The sequence below is a fragment of the Ranitomeya variabilis genome, chromosome 6 (assembly GCF_051348905.1).
Source record: "Ranitomeya variabilis isolate aRanVar5 chromosome 6, aRanVar5.hap1, whole genome shotgun sequence".
Classification (NCBI taxonomy): domain Eukaryota; kingdom Metazoa; phylum Chordata; class Amphibia; order Anura; family Dendrobatidae; genus Ranitomeya; species Ranitomeya variabilis.
In genome coordinates this window covers 301,966,883-301,980,259 of record NC_135237.1, presented here as the reverse complement: position 1 = coordinate 301,980,259, position 13,377 = coordinate 301,966,883, and positions in this window count along the sequence as shown.

The following is a 13,377-nucleotide window of genomic DNA, read 5'->3' as shown; positions in this document are numbered from 1 at the left end:
AAACCCGTCCCGTCATATAGTCGTCATTATCACGGAACCATTTAGTCCTTTTGGTGCTCTCATTATCAGCACGGAACTTAGTCAGGTTAGTATTCAACCGCGTCACATAAGCACTCATGTCAGCTGTATTCAAATTAACTGTAAGCAATTGCTCATATTCAATGATGGTTTTTTTGAGAGTCTCAATTTCCTTATTCAGAAATTCAATGTTCAGCAGCATTAAATCAAAACAATACTTGTTTGTTATAGACTCAAATTTCGAGCAAAACAGAGTGTTATCAGCCAACAAAGTGGGCCGAAGGTGCGGACGTAGTCCACGAGGTATCCTGCGCACCTTATAATATTCAGTCAATGTAGACATATGCAATTCCAATTAAATCAACCTCCGTTTTTCATTTTCATATTTCCTTTTCAACATATCGCCAGATAATATATAATATTATTATAATATAGTGTTCCACTCAAGAAGGCAACATCAGCCTGTGCAGCGTTAATGATTCGTGCGGCATCATCATCCGTATAGGAAAAAATATTACTGGCACCATCCAGTTCACCAATATCTGGATTAAAGTTAACTTGAGTCATAGTTCACAGGTGCACGCCAACCAAGATCCAAATACAATGCAAAATAATAGAATGGCGGCTGACAGCACTACCGTAGAATGTGGCTGCACGTCCTAACTCCACAGGATCCAAATGGAGAGTTACATACCAAAAGTTCAAAGTGAAGGACAGCATCCAATCCAGGTGAAGATCATAAATATTTTATTGTGCCATAAATGCAACGTTTCAACCCCTAAGGGTCTTTGTCAAACATACATAACAGTGACAATGAAGGCCTTAAATAGGAAGTAGACACCTATCCCCAGTTAGGTCCGCCCATAAAAATTTACATACAACATATCCGGTGATTATAATAACAAAAAATGTGCAAATAATATCATATACATAGTTAAAAACACATCATGATGTCCGTAGAAAACACATTCATTGATAATTCCATCTATGATCGATTTAGTGAGCACATGTGTCAGGTTCAACATAAATAAACAATGTTAGCTGTCAGTTCTGGACCTATCAGCATAGTCACACATAAAGTAAGACTGCCAATGGCTACACTCGTTTCTCACCCCCAGAAAGCCCGCCACTACAAAAAGGCCAATCCTATGTCTTGTTACTCTAGCATTAAAGCCAATCCTGGCTCAATACCTACATTTTAGCCAGTAACCCGCAGGACCTGATGACGGAGTCCACACCCGTTCACATGACTGACCGGAAGCAGGAAGCAGAACCCATAGTTACTGCGCATGCCCGCCGACTCCATGGCAATGCTGTGCATAAACAAAGGACAGCGCCGCAGTGTCGGTAGCGAGGCCCACCCACCAAAAGGAGGGATGGCTATTCTAAATCCCGGAGTCAATCCAAACTCCATCTAGAGGCCCAAAAACTTAATCGCTGGAACTATAGCCCGCGATCAAAAGCCTCTGATCGCCGTAACGAATGGGATTTAGAAGAATTATTGCACATGTACGCCGGCCCCATGGCAACGAATACAGCGTCACCACGGTTACCCGCAGGATACGCCCCACCAGGGTATCAATCAAAACTTCCCATCGTTCCAACCCCTCACATAATACATCAGGCGAATGTAGCATTAATGGTCAAAATACATATTAATAAGCATATTATGTGTCCGAATATCTCAAACTAAATATCACAAATAAGCCATAGTTCTAAATAATAAATTTTTGAGGAGAGGGTACCCGGAGAGTGGTGTAAAAAATTTTTTGAATAGGGCTAAGGAGACCCCAAGAGCGTTGGTAAGGGAAAAGAAAGTGAGGGTAGAGCGAAAGCGAATCCCCTTTGTTTCTACATTTAACACGGCCAGTGGATATGTGAAAAATATGATTTTTAAGCATTGGCATATTTTACATCAAGGCTTACCTGATATTGAAGAATTTGCTTCACCACCGATTTTATCCTACAAGAGAGGACGTAATTTAAAAGATAAACTTGTAAAATCTGATGTTGGGTCGTCAGCAGGCAGCATACAGAGGTTTTTGGGTCCCCCGAGATTTGGTAACTTTCCCTGCTTGGGATGTGCATGTTGCGGGAATATAATTAAGGGAGATTATTTTAGTCACCCACACACGGGACAGAGATTCTATATTAGAGAGAGATATACATGTACCTCCAGTTTCGTTGTGTATCTGATTGTTTGTCCTTGTGGACTTACTTATGTAGGTGATACCACCATGGAGATTAAATCTCGTATCGGCAAACATAAGAGCACCATCAGGACTAAAAAAGTAGATTTACCTGTACCCAAACATTTTGTAGAGTGTGGACATTCGGTCAGTCAGTTGCGTTTTAGAGTAATTGATAGTGTACCCCCTCTTCGTAGAGGTGGGGATAGGGTTAAGTTGCTTAAAAAGAAGGAGCTTAAATGGATTTCTAAGTTGGGTTCTCGCCAGCCTGGTGGGTTAAATATTGACTACAATCTTCTATTGTTTATATCCTGATTGGCTTGTCTTGACAGACGGTTTTTGGTTCGTGCGTCTCGGATTTTGTGGGATATGTTTTTAAAAAGGTGGTTGGTTATAATTTTGTCCCTTTTGAGGATTCCTTTTGATAATATTGGTCAATATTGATTTAGGGTTTAGGTTCTTTTTTCTCCTCCCTTGTTTTTTCTTTTCCCTTTCCCCCCGGCGTACATGTGCAATAATTCTTCTAAATCCCATTCGTTACGGCGATCAGAGGCTTTTGATCGCGGGCTATAGTTCCAGCGATTAAGTTTTTGGGCCTCTAGATGGAGTTTGGATTGACTCCGGGATTTAGAACAGCCATCCCTCCTTTTGGTGGGTGGGCCTCGCTACCGACACTGCGGCGCTGTCCTTTGTTTATGCACAGCGTTGCCATGGAGTCGGCGGGCATGCGCAGTAACTATGGGTTCTGCTACCTGCTTCCGGTCAGTCATGTGAACGGGTGTGGACTCCGTCATCAGGTCCTGCGGGTTGCTGGCTAAAATGTAGGTATTGAGCCAGGATTGGCTTTAACGCTAGAGTAACAAGACATAGGATTGGCCTTTTTATAGTGGCGGGCTTTCTGGGGGTGAGAAACGAGTGTAGCCATTGGCAGTCTTACTTTATGTGTGACTATGCTGATAGGTCCAGAACTGACAGCTAACATTGTTTATTTATGTTGAACCTGACACATGTGCTCACTAAATCGATCATAGATGGAATTATCAATTAATGTGTTTTCTACGGACATCATGATGTGTTTTTAACTATGTATATGATATTATTTGCACATTTTTTGTTATTATAATCACCGGATATGTTGTATGTAAATTTTTATGGGCGGACCTAACTGGGGATAGGTGTCTACTTCCTATTTAAGGCCGTCATTGTCACTGTTATGTATGCTTGACAAAGACCCTTAGGGGTTGAAACGTTGCATTTATGGCACAATAAAATATTTATGATCTTCACCTGGATTGGATGCTGTCCTTCACTTTGAACTTTTGGTATGTAACTCTCCATTTGGATCCTGTGGAGTTAGGACATGCAGCCACATTCTACGGTAGTGCTGTCAGCCGCCATTCTATTATTTTGTATTATCGCTTATCTTTCTGTGCACTAATGCCAAACAGCCAACACTGGATTGAAAGTGGTTGTTTCATCGGTATTTTTTGCACCTGTTTTTTGCCATCATTAATCGGGTCCGATGCGCCCTGCTGGTGCATTTGTTTGGAGGCTTCAGCAGGTAATCATCTCTGCTTTTTTCTCTGTGATTTTTTTTTAATTTTCTGGAGGATTTTTAAGTCCTCTTTTTGTGTCTGTGAGCTTTTACTCAATGTTTAGCGTAGAACCGGCAAAATGTAAGGACCCTTGACGCGGGTTGCCGGCTTACGTATTGAGGCCCCAATATAAACTAATACCTTACATACATTGATATGTGGTGTTTTGTTTGCACTTTATCTTGCAGGGCGCAGTCGGACCAAGATGGCTCTGTAAACAGTAGGCCTCTATTCACACAGCATGCATTTTGTAGCACTGGGAAGCCCGCCTGTATGTGCGTTAGTAATAGGCTGTAAACCAGATGCTCTGCATTGCCTGTGTAAACAATGCCACATACAGACTATTATCGCTTATCTTTCTGTGCACTAATGCCAAACAGCCAACACTGGATTGAAAGTGGTTGTTTCATAGGTATTTTTTGCACCTGTTTTTTGCCATCATTAATCGGGTCTGATGCGCCCTGCTGGTGCATTTGTTTGGAGGCTTCAGCAGGTAATCATCTCTGCTTTTTTCTCTGTGATTTTTGTTTCCCTTTCCGATTAAAAATCCTTTATTGATCCATAGCCTTAAAAATCATTCCTGCACAGAAGGAATGTGAACAGCAACAAAAACCTGCTAATAGCTAATTTTTGTGGCTGTTCACATTCCCTTCTGGGCAGGGATGATTATTAAGGATATGGATCAATAAAGGATTTTTAATCGGAAAGGAGCTGGAACAATCTTCACATTTCTTATGTCTTCAGCTGTTGCTACTTCTGGGTCAGGACAGGTTCACATGCTCCTGTGGTCTGTTGGTGAGCTGACTGGGCCCTTGGCCCCCGCATTTTTCTATTGATATTTTGAAAGAATTGACATGCCGCGGAAAATACAATGCAGCGTTTCCGCGGGGTATTTTCCGCACCATGGGCACAGCGGATTTGCTTTTCCATAGGTTTACATGGTACTGTAAACCTGATGGAAAACTGCTACGAATCCGCAGTGGCCAATCCGCTGCGGATCCGCAGCCAAATCCGCACCGTGTGCACATAGCCTATTTCTAACCCTAACCCTAGTTTGAACCCTAATTCTAACCCTAACCCTAGCCCTAACCCTAACCCTAACCCTAATCCTAGTGGAAAAATAAAAGTAAATACGTTTTCTTTATTTTATTATTGTCCCTACCTATGGGGGTGAGACGGGGGGGGGGGGGTCATTTACTATTTTTTATTTTGATCACTGTGATGGGTTTAATGACAGTGATCAAAATGTACCTGGAATGAATCTGCCGGCCGGCAGATTCGGCGGGCGCACTGCACATGCACCCACCATTTTGGAAGATGGCGGCGCCCATGGACAAGACGGACGGACACCGGAAGGCTCGGTAAGTTTGAGGGGGTGGGATCTGAGCATGGGGGGTGGATCGGAGCATGGGTGAGCGGACAGGAGGACAATGGGAGCAGACAGGAGGATGAGGGGAGCAGAGAGGAGGACAGAGGGGAGCGGAGCACAGTACGGGACAGGACGGAGGACTGGGGAGGAGATCGGTGGCGGTGGCGGGGGCAGATCAGGGTTTCTAGCCATGGCCGATGATATTGCAGCATCGGCCATGGCTGGATTGTAATATTTCACCACTTTTCATAGGTGAAATATTACACATTGCTCCGATTGGCTGTTTCACTTTCAACAGCCAATCAGAGCGATCGTAGCCACGGGGGGGGCAAAGCCACCCCCCGGGCTGAAGTAACACTCCCCCTGTCCCTGTAGGTTGGGTGAAATTGGAGTTAACCCTTTCACCCGACCTGCAGGGACGCGATCATTCTGTGACACAGCATATGCGTCACAGGTCGGATTGGCACCGACTTCATGACGCATACGCTGTGTCACAGGTCGGGAAGGGGTTAACCTGATCGCTAAACAACTCAAAACGTCAGAATTATGTATTTTTGGTTGCAGCGACATTGCAATAATATGCAATAACGTGCTATCAAAAGAATATATCTGCATTAAAAATGGTATCATTAAAAACATCTGGTCGGCACACAAAAAATAAGCCCTCACCCAACCCCAGGTCATGAAAAACGGAGATGCTACAGGTATAGGAAAATTGCACAATTTTTTTTATATGGCAAAGTTTGGAATTTTTTATCACCGCTTAGTTAAAAAACCTAGACATGTTTGGTGTCTATGAACTCATAATGACCTGGAGAATCATAATAATAAGTCAGTTTTAGCATTTAGTAAACCTAGCAAAAAAGCCAAACAAAAAACAAGAGTGTGGGATTGCACTTTTTTGCAATTTCACTGCACTTAGAATTTTTTTCCTGTTTTCTAATACATGACATAGTAAAACCAATGATGTCTTTCAAAAGTACAACTCATCCTGCAAAAAATAAGCCCTCACATGGCCATATTGATGGAAAAATAAAAACGTTATGGCTCTGGGAAGGAGCAGAGTGAAAAACGAAAATGCTAAACAGAAAAAAGCATCGGGGGTTAAGGGGTTAATGAACAAAAAGTTAAATTTTTGTCTCCTTGCCACAGCACCTTACGCTATACATTTGGGGAGTCTCCCACATCTTTTGGAAAACTCAAAATGAGCCTTACAATTTTTGTGGGTAAGTAAAGGCTTTTTCCTGCTCACTCTTCTATAAGTACAATATAATTTCACCGAACACTCAAAGTAATGTTAATTCATTCAAAATATTTATTACATAGAGCCACAATAGTTTGGGAGCAAAACAAGAATGTAAAGTGGTAGCGATATATATAAGGCGTTTAATCACTGTGAAAATAAAAAACATATATAAAAAAAACAATTATCAAAAAAACAATGAAAATTATGTTTAACAGAAAATAAAATTAGATAAGGATTTCCCAAAAACAAGAAAACATAATGTTAGGGCTAGCAGAACGCACCGAGGAAAATAGTTTTTATTGTTATTGGTGCGTTCCGGGGTCCACCGTGCAGGAGAACCTGCCGCTAGACAAATGGCAGCACTATATGGTGGTATTGGCTAGCTCGGTTAACTCACAGAGCAGCTGTGAAAGCAAAGCTCTGCGCCCTGTTAACTTCACAGGAGCACAGGCTAACTACCCAAGAGAGAGCAGTCAGTGGTCAAGCATGCACACAAAACTCCTAGCCGGAGGTGCCAGCATTCTAGGGGCTTATCTCAGCCAGGTCCCTGAATGTACTCAGACACACAAACTGGTGTGCCAGCATTCTAGGGGCTTATTTCAGCCGGTTCCCTGAACACAATCACACATGACCACACTGGCGCAAAGCACATAATTTAGAGAGACACTAGCGCATGGCCGTGTGGCCATGTGAGCCTTTTATAGCTGCAGCCCGAACAGGACCTTCCAAGAAGGACCAATGGGCTTTGCTGCAGTATCCAAGCATGTGACCCTCGATCTCCAATGAGAGATCTTACCCTGGGCATGCTCAGAAGGAGAAAAACAAAACTTAGTCCCAAAAGCGTGAAAGGTGTCGGTGATACCCAGGCGTGGCAGAAGAGTAAACGATAGACCACAGGGTTAACCTGTTCGAGGACCTTGAAAGGACCCAAGTAGCGAGGTGCAAACTTAGTGGACTCAACTCGCAGCCTGATGTTACGGGCGGAGAGCCACACCAAGTCACCAGGAGCAAAGGTCAGAGTGGGGCACCGATGTGCATCCCCGGAAGACCTCATTCTCTCCTTGGAGGCCCGAATGGCATCCTGAGTGCGGTCCCAAATATCCCGTGCCTCCACAGCCCAGTCTGCCAGCCTGGAGTCGGCGGAAGACATGGGCATAGGCACAGGTACCCGCGGATGCTGACCACAGTTGAGGAGGAATGGGGTTTGACCAGTGGAGTCGGCTACAGCATTGTTCAGCGCAAACTCCGCCCTCGGTAGCAAGGATGCCCAGTTATCCTGTGTGGCTGAGACAAAATGTCGCAGATATGTGACCAAGGTCCGGTTGGCCCTCTCTACCAACCCATTCGTCTTGGGATGATATGCGGAAGAGAGATTTAACTCAATGCTGAGAAGACGACAAAGCTCTCTCCAGAACCGAGATGCAAACTGGGGACCCCGGTCACTGACAATTTTGTCCAGCATACCGTGTAGGCGGAAGATGTGTTTTATGAACAACGCTGCCAAAGCCCGTGCAGAAGGTAACCGTGGTAGTGGCACCAAATGCACCATTTTCGAGAAATGATCAGAGAGATTTAACTCAATGCTGAGAAGACGACAAAGCTCTCTCCAGAACCGAGATGCAAACTGGGGACCCCGGTCACTGACAATTTTGTCCGGCATACCGTGTAGGCAGAAGATGTGTTTTATGAACAACGCTGCCAAAGCCCGTGCAGAAGGTAACCGTGGTAGCGGCACCAAATGCACCATTTTCGAGAAATGATCAGTGATAACCCAAATGATGGTACAGCCACGAGACTTTGGCAAACCCACCACAAAGCCCATCCCAACCATTTCGCAGGGCCTGTCTGCCACCGGCAAGGGATAGAGTAACCCAGCTGGCCATTGTTGAGGAGACTTATTTTTGGCGCAGGAGACACACACCTGAATATAATCTCTGACATCACGGACCATATGTGGCCACCAGTACGTTCTCGCCAACAGCTCAGACGTCCTCTTTGTCCCAAAGTGTCCACCCACCTTGGACGAATGAGCCCAAGAGAGAACCTCCGGTTGCAAATTAATGGGCACAAAAGTCTTGCCCGGATGCACAGACTCTAGCGAAACCGGAGCTACAGTTCTCAGACTCTCGGGAGGGACAATAAGCCGAGGCTCTCCTTCCTCCTCCTCAGATGACACAACAGAGCGAGAAAGGGCATCAGCACGAATGTTCTTCTCCCCAGCGAGATAATGGAGGGTGAAATGTAACCGGGAGAAGAACAAGGACCATCTGGCCTGGTGAGAATTTAGCCACTGAGCTGTTTGCAAATATAATAAATTTTTGTGGTCCCTGAAGACTTGAAACGGAAAACGAGCCCCCTCCAAGAGATGTCTCCACTCAGAGAAAGCCAACTTCATCGCTAGCAACTCCCTGTCCCCGATGGAATAATTTTTCTCCGCAGGAGTAAAGGTCTTGGAGAAAAAGAAGCAAGGATGCTTCCGACCTTGAGCATCCTTTTGGAAAAGGACTGCTCCTGCACCAACGGATGAGGCATCCACCTCCATTATGAATGGCTTATCAACATCGGGATGATGTAGGATGGGAGCGCTAGCAAAATGAGACTTGATAGAAGAGAAGGCCCTGGAGACCTCTTCTGACCACAGTTTGGGATTTGCTCCCTTCTTGGTGAGGGCTACCAAGGGAGCTACTAAAGTTGAGAAGTGGGGAATGAACTGGCGGTAATAATTAATGAACCCCATAAAGCGCTGCACCGGCTTTCAGAGAATGAGGTTCTTGCCAGTCCATCACAGCTTGTAGTTTGGCAGGATCCATAGCCAATCCCTGGGCTGAGATGATATAGCCCAGGAAAGGTAAAGACTCCTGCTCAAACATACACTTCTCCAACTTAGCATACAGGGAATTTGCCCGTAAGAGGTCGAAGACTCTGCCAACGTCTCTCCGGTGGGAGTCAATATCAGGAGAAAAGATGAGAATATCATCCAGATAGACTACAACCGAGGTGGAGAGCATATCAGCATATCCCGTAAAATGTCGCTGACAAAGTCTTGGAAAATGGCTGGGGCATTACAGAGCCCGAAGGGCATCACTAGATATTCATAGTGCCCATCAATGGTGTTAAACGCCGTCTTCCATTCTTCCCCCTCACGGATGCGAATTAGGTTATACGCACCCTGCAGATCCAGTTTGGTAAATACCTTTTCTCCCCGTAGCCTATCAAAAAGCTCAGAAATCAAGGGCAGAGGGTATTTATTTTTAACGGTGATGGCGTTAAGACCCCTGTAGTCTATGCAAGGACGTAGCTCTCCGTTCTTCTTCTGGACGAAAAAGAATCCCGCCCCTGCCGGTGACACTGACTTCCTAATGAACCCTCTTGCCAAGTTCTCCTGGATGTATAGGGACATAGCCTCAGTCTCCGGGAGAGAGAGGGGATAGACACGTCCCCTAGGAGGTTCTGCTCCAGGCAAGAGATCTATAGGACAGTCATAGGGACGGTGAGGCGGAAGGGTCTCAGCAGCCCTCTTGGAGAAAACGTCTGCATAGGACCGATAGCATTCGGGAAGAGAAGACAGATCTGTGGGTATCTCAGTGGTGTAAACCTGAACACACTCTTTCACACATCTGCCCTTACAAGACTCACTCCAACCCAATATCCTCCCAGAGGACCACTCAATATGTGGAGAGTGAAAACGGAGCCAGGGTATTCCCAGAAAAATCTCATCCATTCCCTCGGGAAGAACAAGAAGGGAAATAATCTCCTGGTGGGTTCGGGACATGGCTAATGTGAAAGGGACTGTCTGGTGTGTGATCTGTAATGGAAGTGTCGACCCATTCACCACTCTAACAGTTACTGGTTTAGTGAGCATCACCAGAGGTACATTGTGGTGCACAACAAAAGTAGAGGACATGAAATATCCCTCAGCTCCTGAATCCACACAAAGCTCAACTGCAAGAGTGAATGAGTCCAACAGAATTGTCCCTTTAAAGGACAACTTGGAGGAAAAGGCTGCTGTGTCCAGTGAACCTCCTCATATAGTCACTAGACGCGATTAGGGTTGAGCGAAACGGGTCGATCATTTTCAAAAGTCGCCGACTTTTGGCTAAGTCGGCGTCTCATGAAACCCGATCCGACCCCTGTGCTTGTCGGCCATGCGGTACGCGACTTTCGCGCCAAAGTCGCGTTTCAATGACGCGAAAAGCGCCATTTCTCAGCCAATGAAGGTGAACGCAGAGTGTGGGCAGCGTGATGACATAGATCCTGGTCCCCACCATCTTAGAGAAGGGCATTGCAGTGATTGGCTTGCTGTCTGCGGCGTCACAGGGGCTATAAAGGGGCGTTCCCGCCGACCGCCATCTTACTGCTGCTGATCTGAGCTTAGGGACAGGTTGCTGCCGCTTCGTCAGAAGCAGGGAGAGCGTTAGGCAGGGTCCACTAACCACCAAACCGCTTGTGCTGCAGCGATTTCCACTGTCCAACACCACCTTCGGTGTGCAGGGACTGTGGAAGCTATTTTTTTTTTTTTTTCCCCTCAGCGCTGTAGCTCATTGGGCTGCCCTAGAAGGCTCCGTGATAGCTGTATTGCTGTGTGTACGCCACTGTGGAAACCAACTGCTTTTTTCAAAGCACATATCCTCTTGTTCCTTCCTTTCTGCACAGCTATCTTTTTTGTTTGTCCACACTTTTTATTTAATTTGTGCATCAGTCCACTCCTATTGCTGCCTGCCATACCTGGCTTACATTACTGCAGGGAGATAGTAATTGTAGGACAGTTTTTTTTTTTTTTTTTTTTTTTTTGGGGGAGATTAAGATTGGCATTTCTGCTACAGTGCCATCCCTGTGTGTGCCATCTCTCACTGAGTGGGCCATAGAAAGCCTATTTATTTTTTCCGTGATTTGTGTTCTAAAATCTACCTCAACACAAAAACACTACATCAATCAGTGGGAGAAAAATATTGGCCTCAGTCAGGGCTTGTGTGCCACTGCTGTGTGTGCTATCTCTCATTCAGTGGGCTATAGCAAGCCTATTTTTTTTTTTTTTTTTTATATTATTTGGTTTCTAAAGTCTCCCTGAAAAAAAAAAAAAAAACCTAAAAAAACAGTGGGAGAGTAATATTGCCCTTTCAGCTTGTGTGCCAGTCTTGACTCCTGGGTGTGCCACCTCTCTCCCTCTCATTCAGTGGGCCATAGAAAGCCTATTTATTTTTTTTTTAAATATTATTGGGTTTCTAAAGTCTCCCTTAAAAAACAAAAAATACATAAAAAAACAGTGGGAGAGTAATATTGCCCTTTCAGCTTGTGTGCCAGTCTTGACTCCTGGGTGTGCCACCTCTCTCCCTCTCATTCAGTGGGCCATAGAAAGCCTATTTATTTATTTTTTAAATATTATTGGGTTTCTAAAGTCTCCCTTAAAAAACAAAAAATACATAAAAAACAGTGGGAGAGTAATATTGCCCTTTCAGCTTGTGTGCCAGTCTTGACTCCTGGGTGTGCCACCTCTCTCCCTCTCATTCAGTGGGCCATAGAAAGCCTATTTATTTTTTTTTTAAAATATTATTGGTTTTCTAAAGTCTCCCTTAAAAAACAAAAAATACATAAAAAAAACAGTGGGAGAGTAATATTGCCCTTTCAGCTTGTGTGCCAGTCTTGACTCCTGGGTGTGCCACCTCTCTCCCTCTCATTCAGTGGGCCATAGAAAGCCTATTTATTTTTTCCGTGATTTGTGTTCTAAATTCTACCTCAACACAAAAACACTACATCAATCAGTGGGAGAAAAATATTGGCCTCAGTCAGGGCTTGTGTGCCACTGCTGTGTGTGCTATCTCTCATTCAGTGGGCTATAGCAAGCCTATTTTTTTTTTTTTTTTTTTAATATTATTTGGTTTCTAAAGTCTCCCTGAAAAAAAAAAAAAAACCTAAAAAAACAGTGGGAGAGTAATATTGCCCTTTCAGCTTGTGTGCCAGTCTTGACTCCTGGGTGTGCCACCTCTCTCCCTTTCATTCAGTGGGCCATAGAAAGCCTATTTATTTATTTTTTTTAATATTATTGGGTTTCTAAAGTCTCCCTTAAAAAACAAAAAATACATAAAAAAACAGTGGGAGAGTAATATTGCCCTTTCAGCTTGTGTGCCAGTCTTGACTCCTGGGTGTGCCACCTCTCTCCCTCTCATTCAGTGGGCCATAGAAAGCCTATTTATTTATTTTTTAAATATTATTGGGTTTCTAAAGTCTCCCTTAAAAAACAAAAAATACATAAAAAACAGTGGGAGAGTAATATTGCCCTTTCAGCTTGTGTGCCAGTCTTGACTCCTGGGTGTGCCACCTCTCTCCCTCTCATTCAGTGGGCCATAGAAAGCCTATTTATTTTTTTTTTTAAATATTATTGGGTTTCTAAAGTCTCCCTTAAAAAACAAAAAATACATAAAAAAAACAGTGGGAGAGTAATATTGCCCTTTCAGCTTGTGTGCCAGTCTTGACTCCTGGGTGTGCCACCTCTCTCCCTCTCATTCAGTGGGCCATAGAAAGCCTATTTATTTTTTCCGTGATTTGTGTTCTAAATTCTACCTCAACACAAAAACACTACATCAATCAGTGGGAGAAAAATATTGGCCTCAGTCAGGGCTTGTGTGCCACTGCTGTGTGTGCTATCTCTCATTCAGTGGGCTATAGCAAGCCTATTTTTTTTTTTTTTTTTTTTTTATATTATTTGGTTTCTAAAGTCTCCCTGAAAAAAAAAAAAAACCTAAAAAAACAGTGGGAGAGTAATATTGCCCTTTCAGCTTGTGTGCCAGTCTTGACTCCTGGGTGTGCCACCTCTCTCCCTTTCATTCAGTGGGCCATAGAAAGCCTATTTATTTATTTTTTTTAATATTATTGGGTTTCTAAAGTCTCCCTTAAAAAACAAAAAATACATAAAAAAACAGTGGGAGAGTAATATTGCCCTTTCAGCTTGTGTGCCAGTCTTGA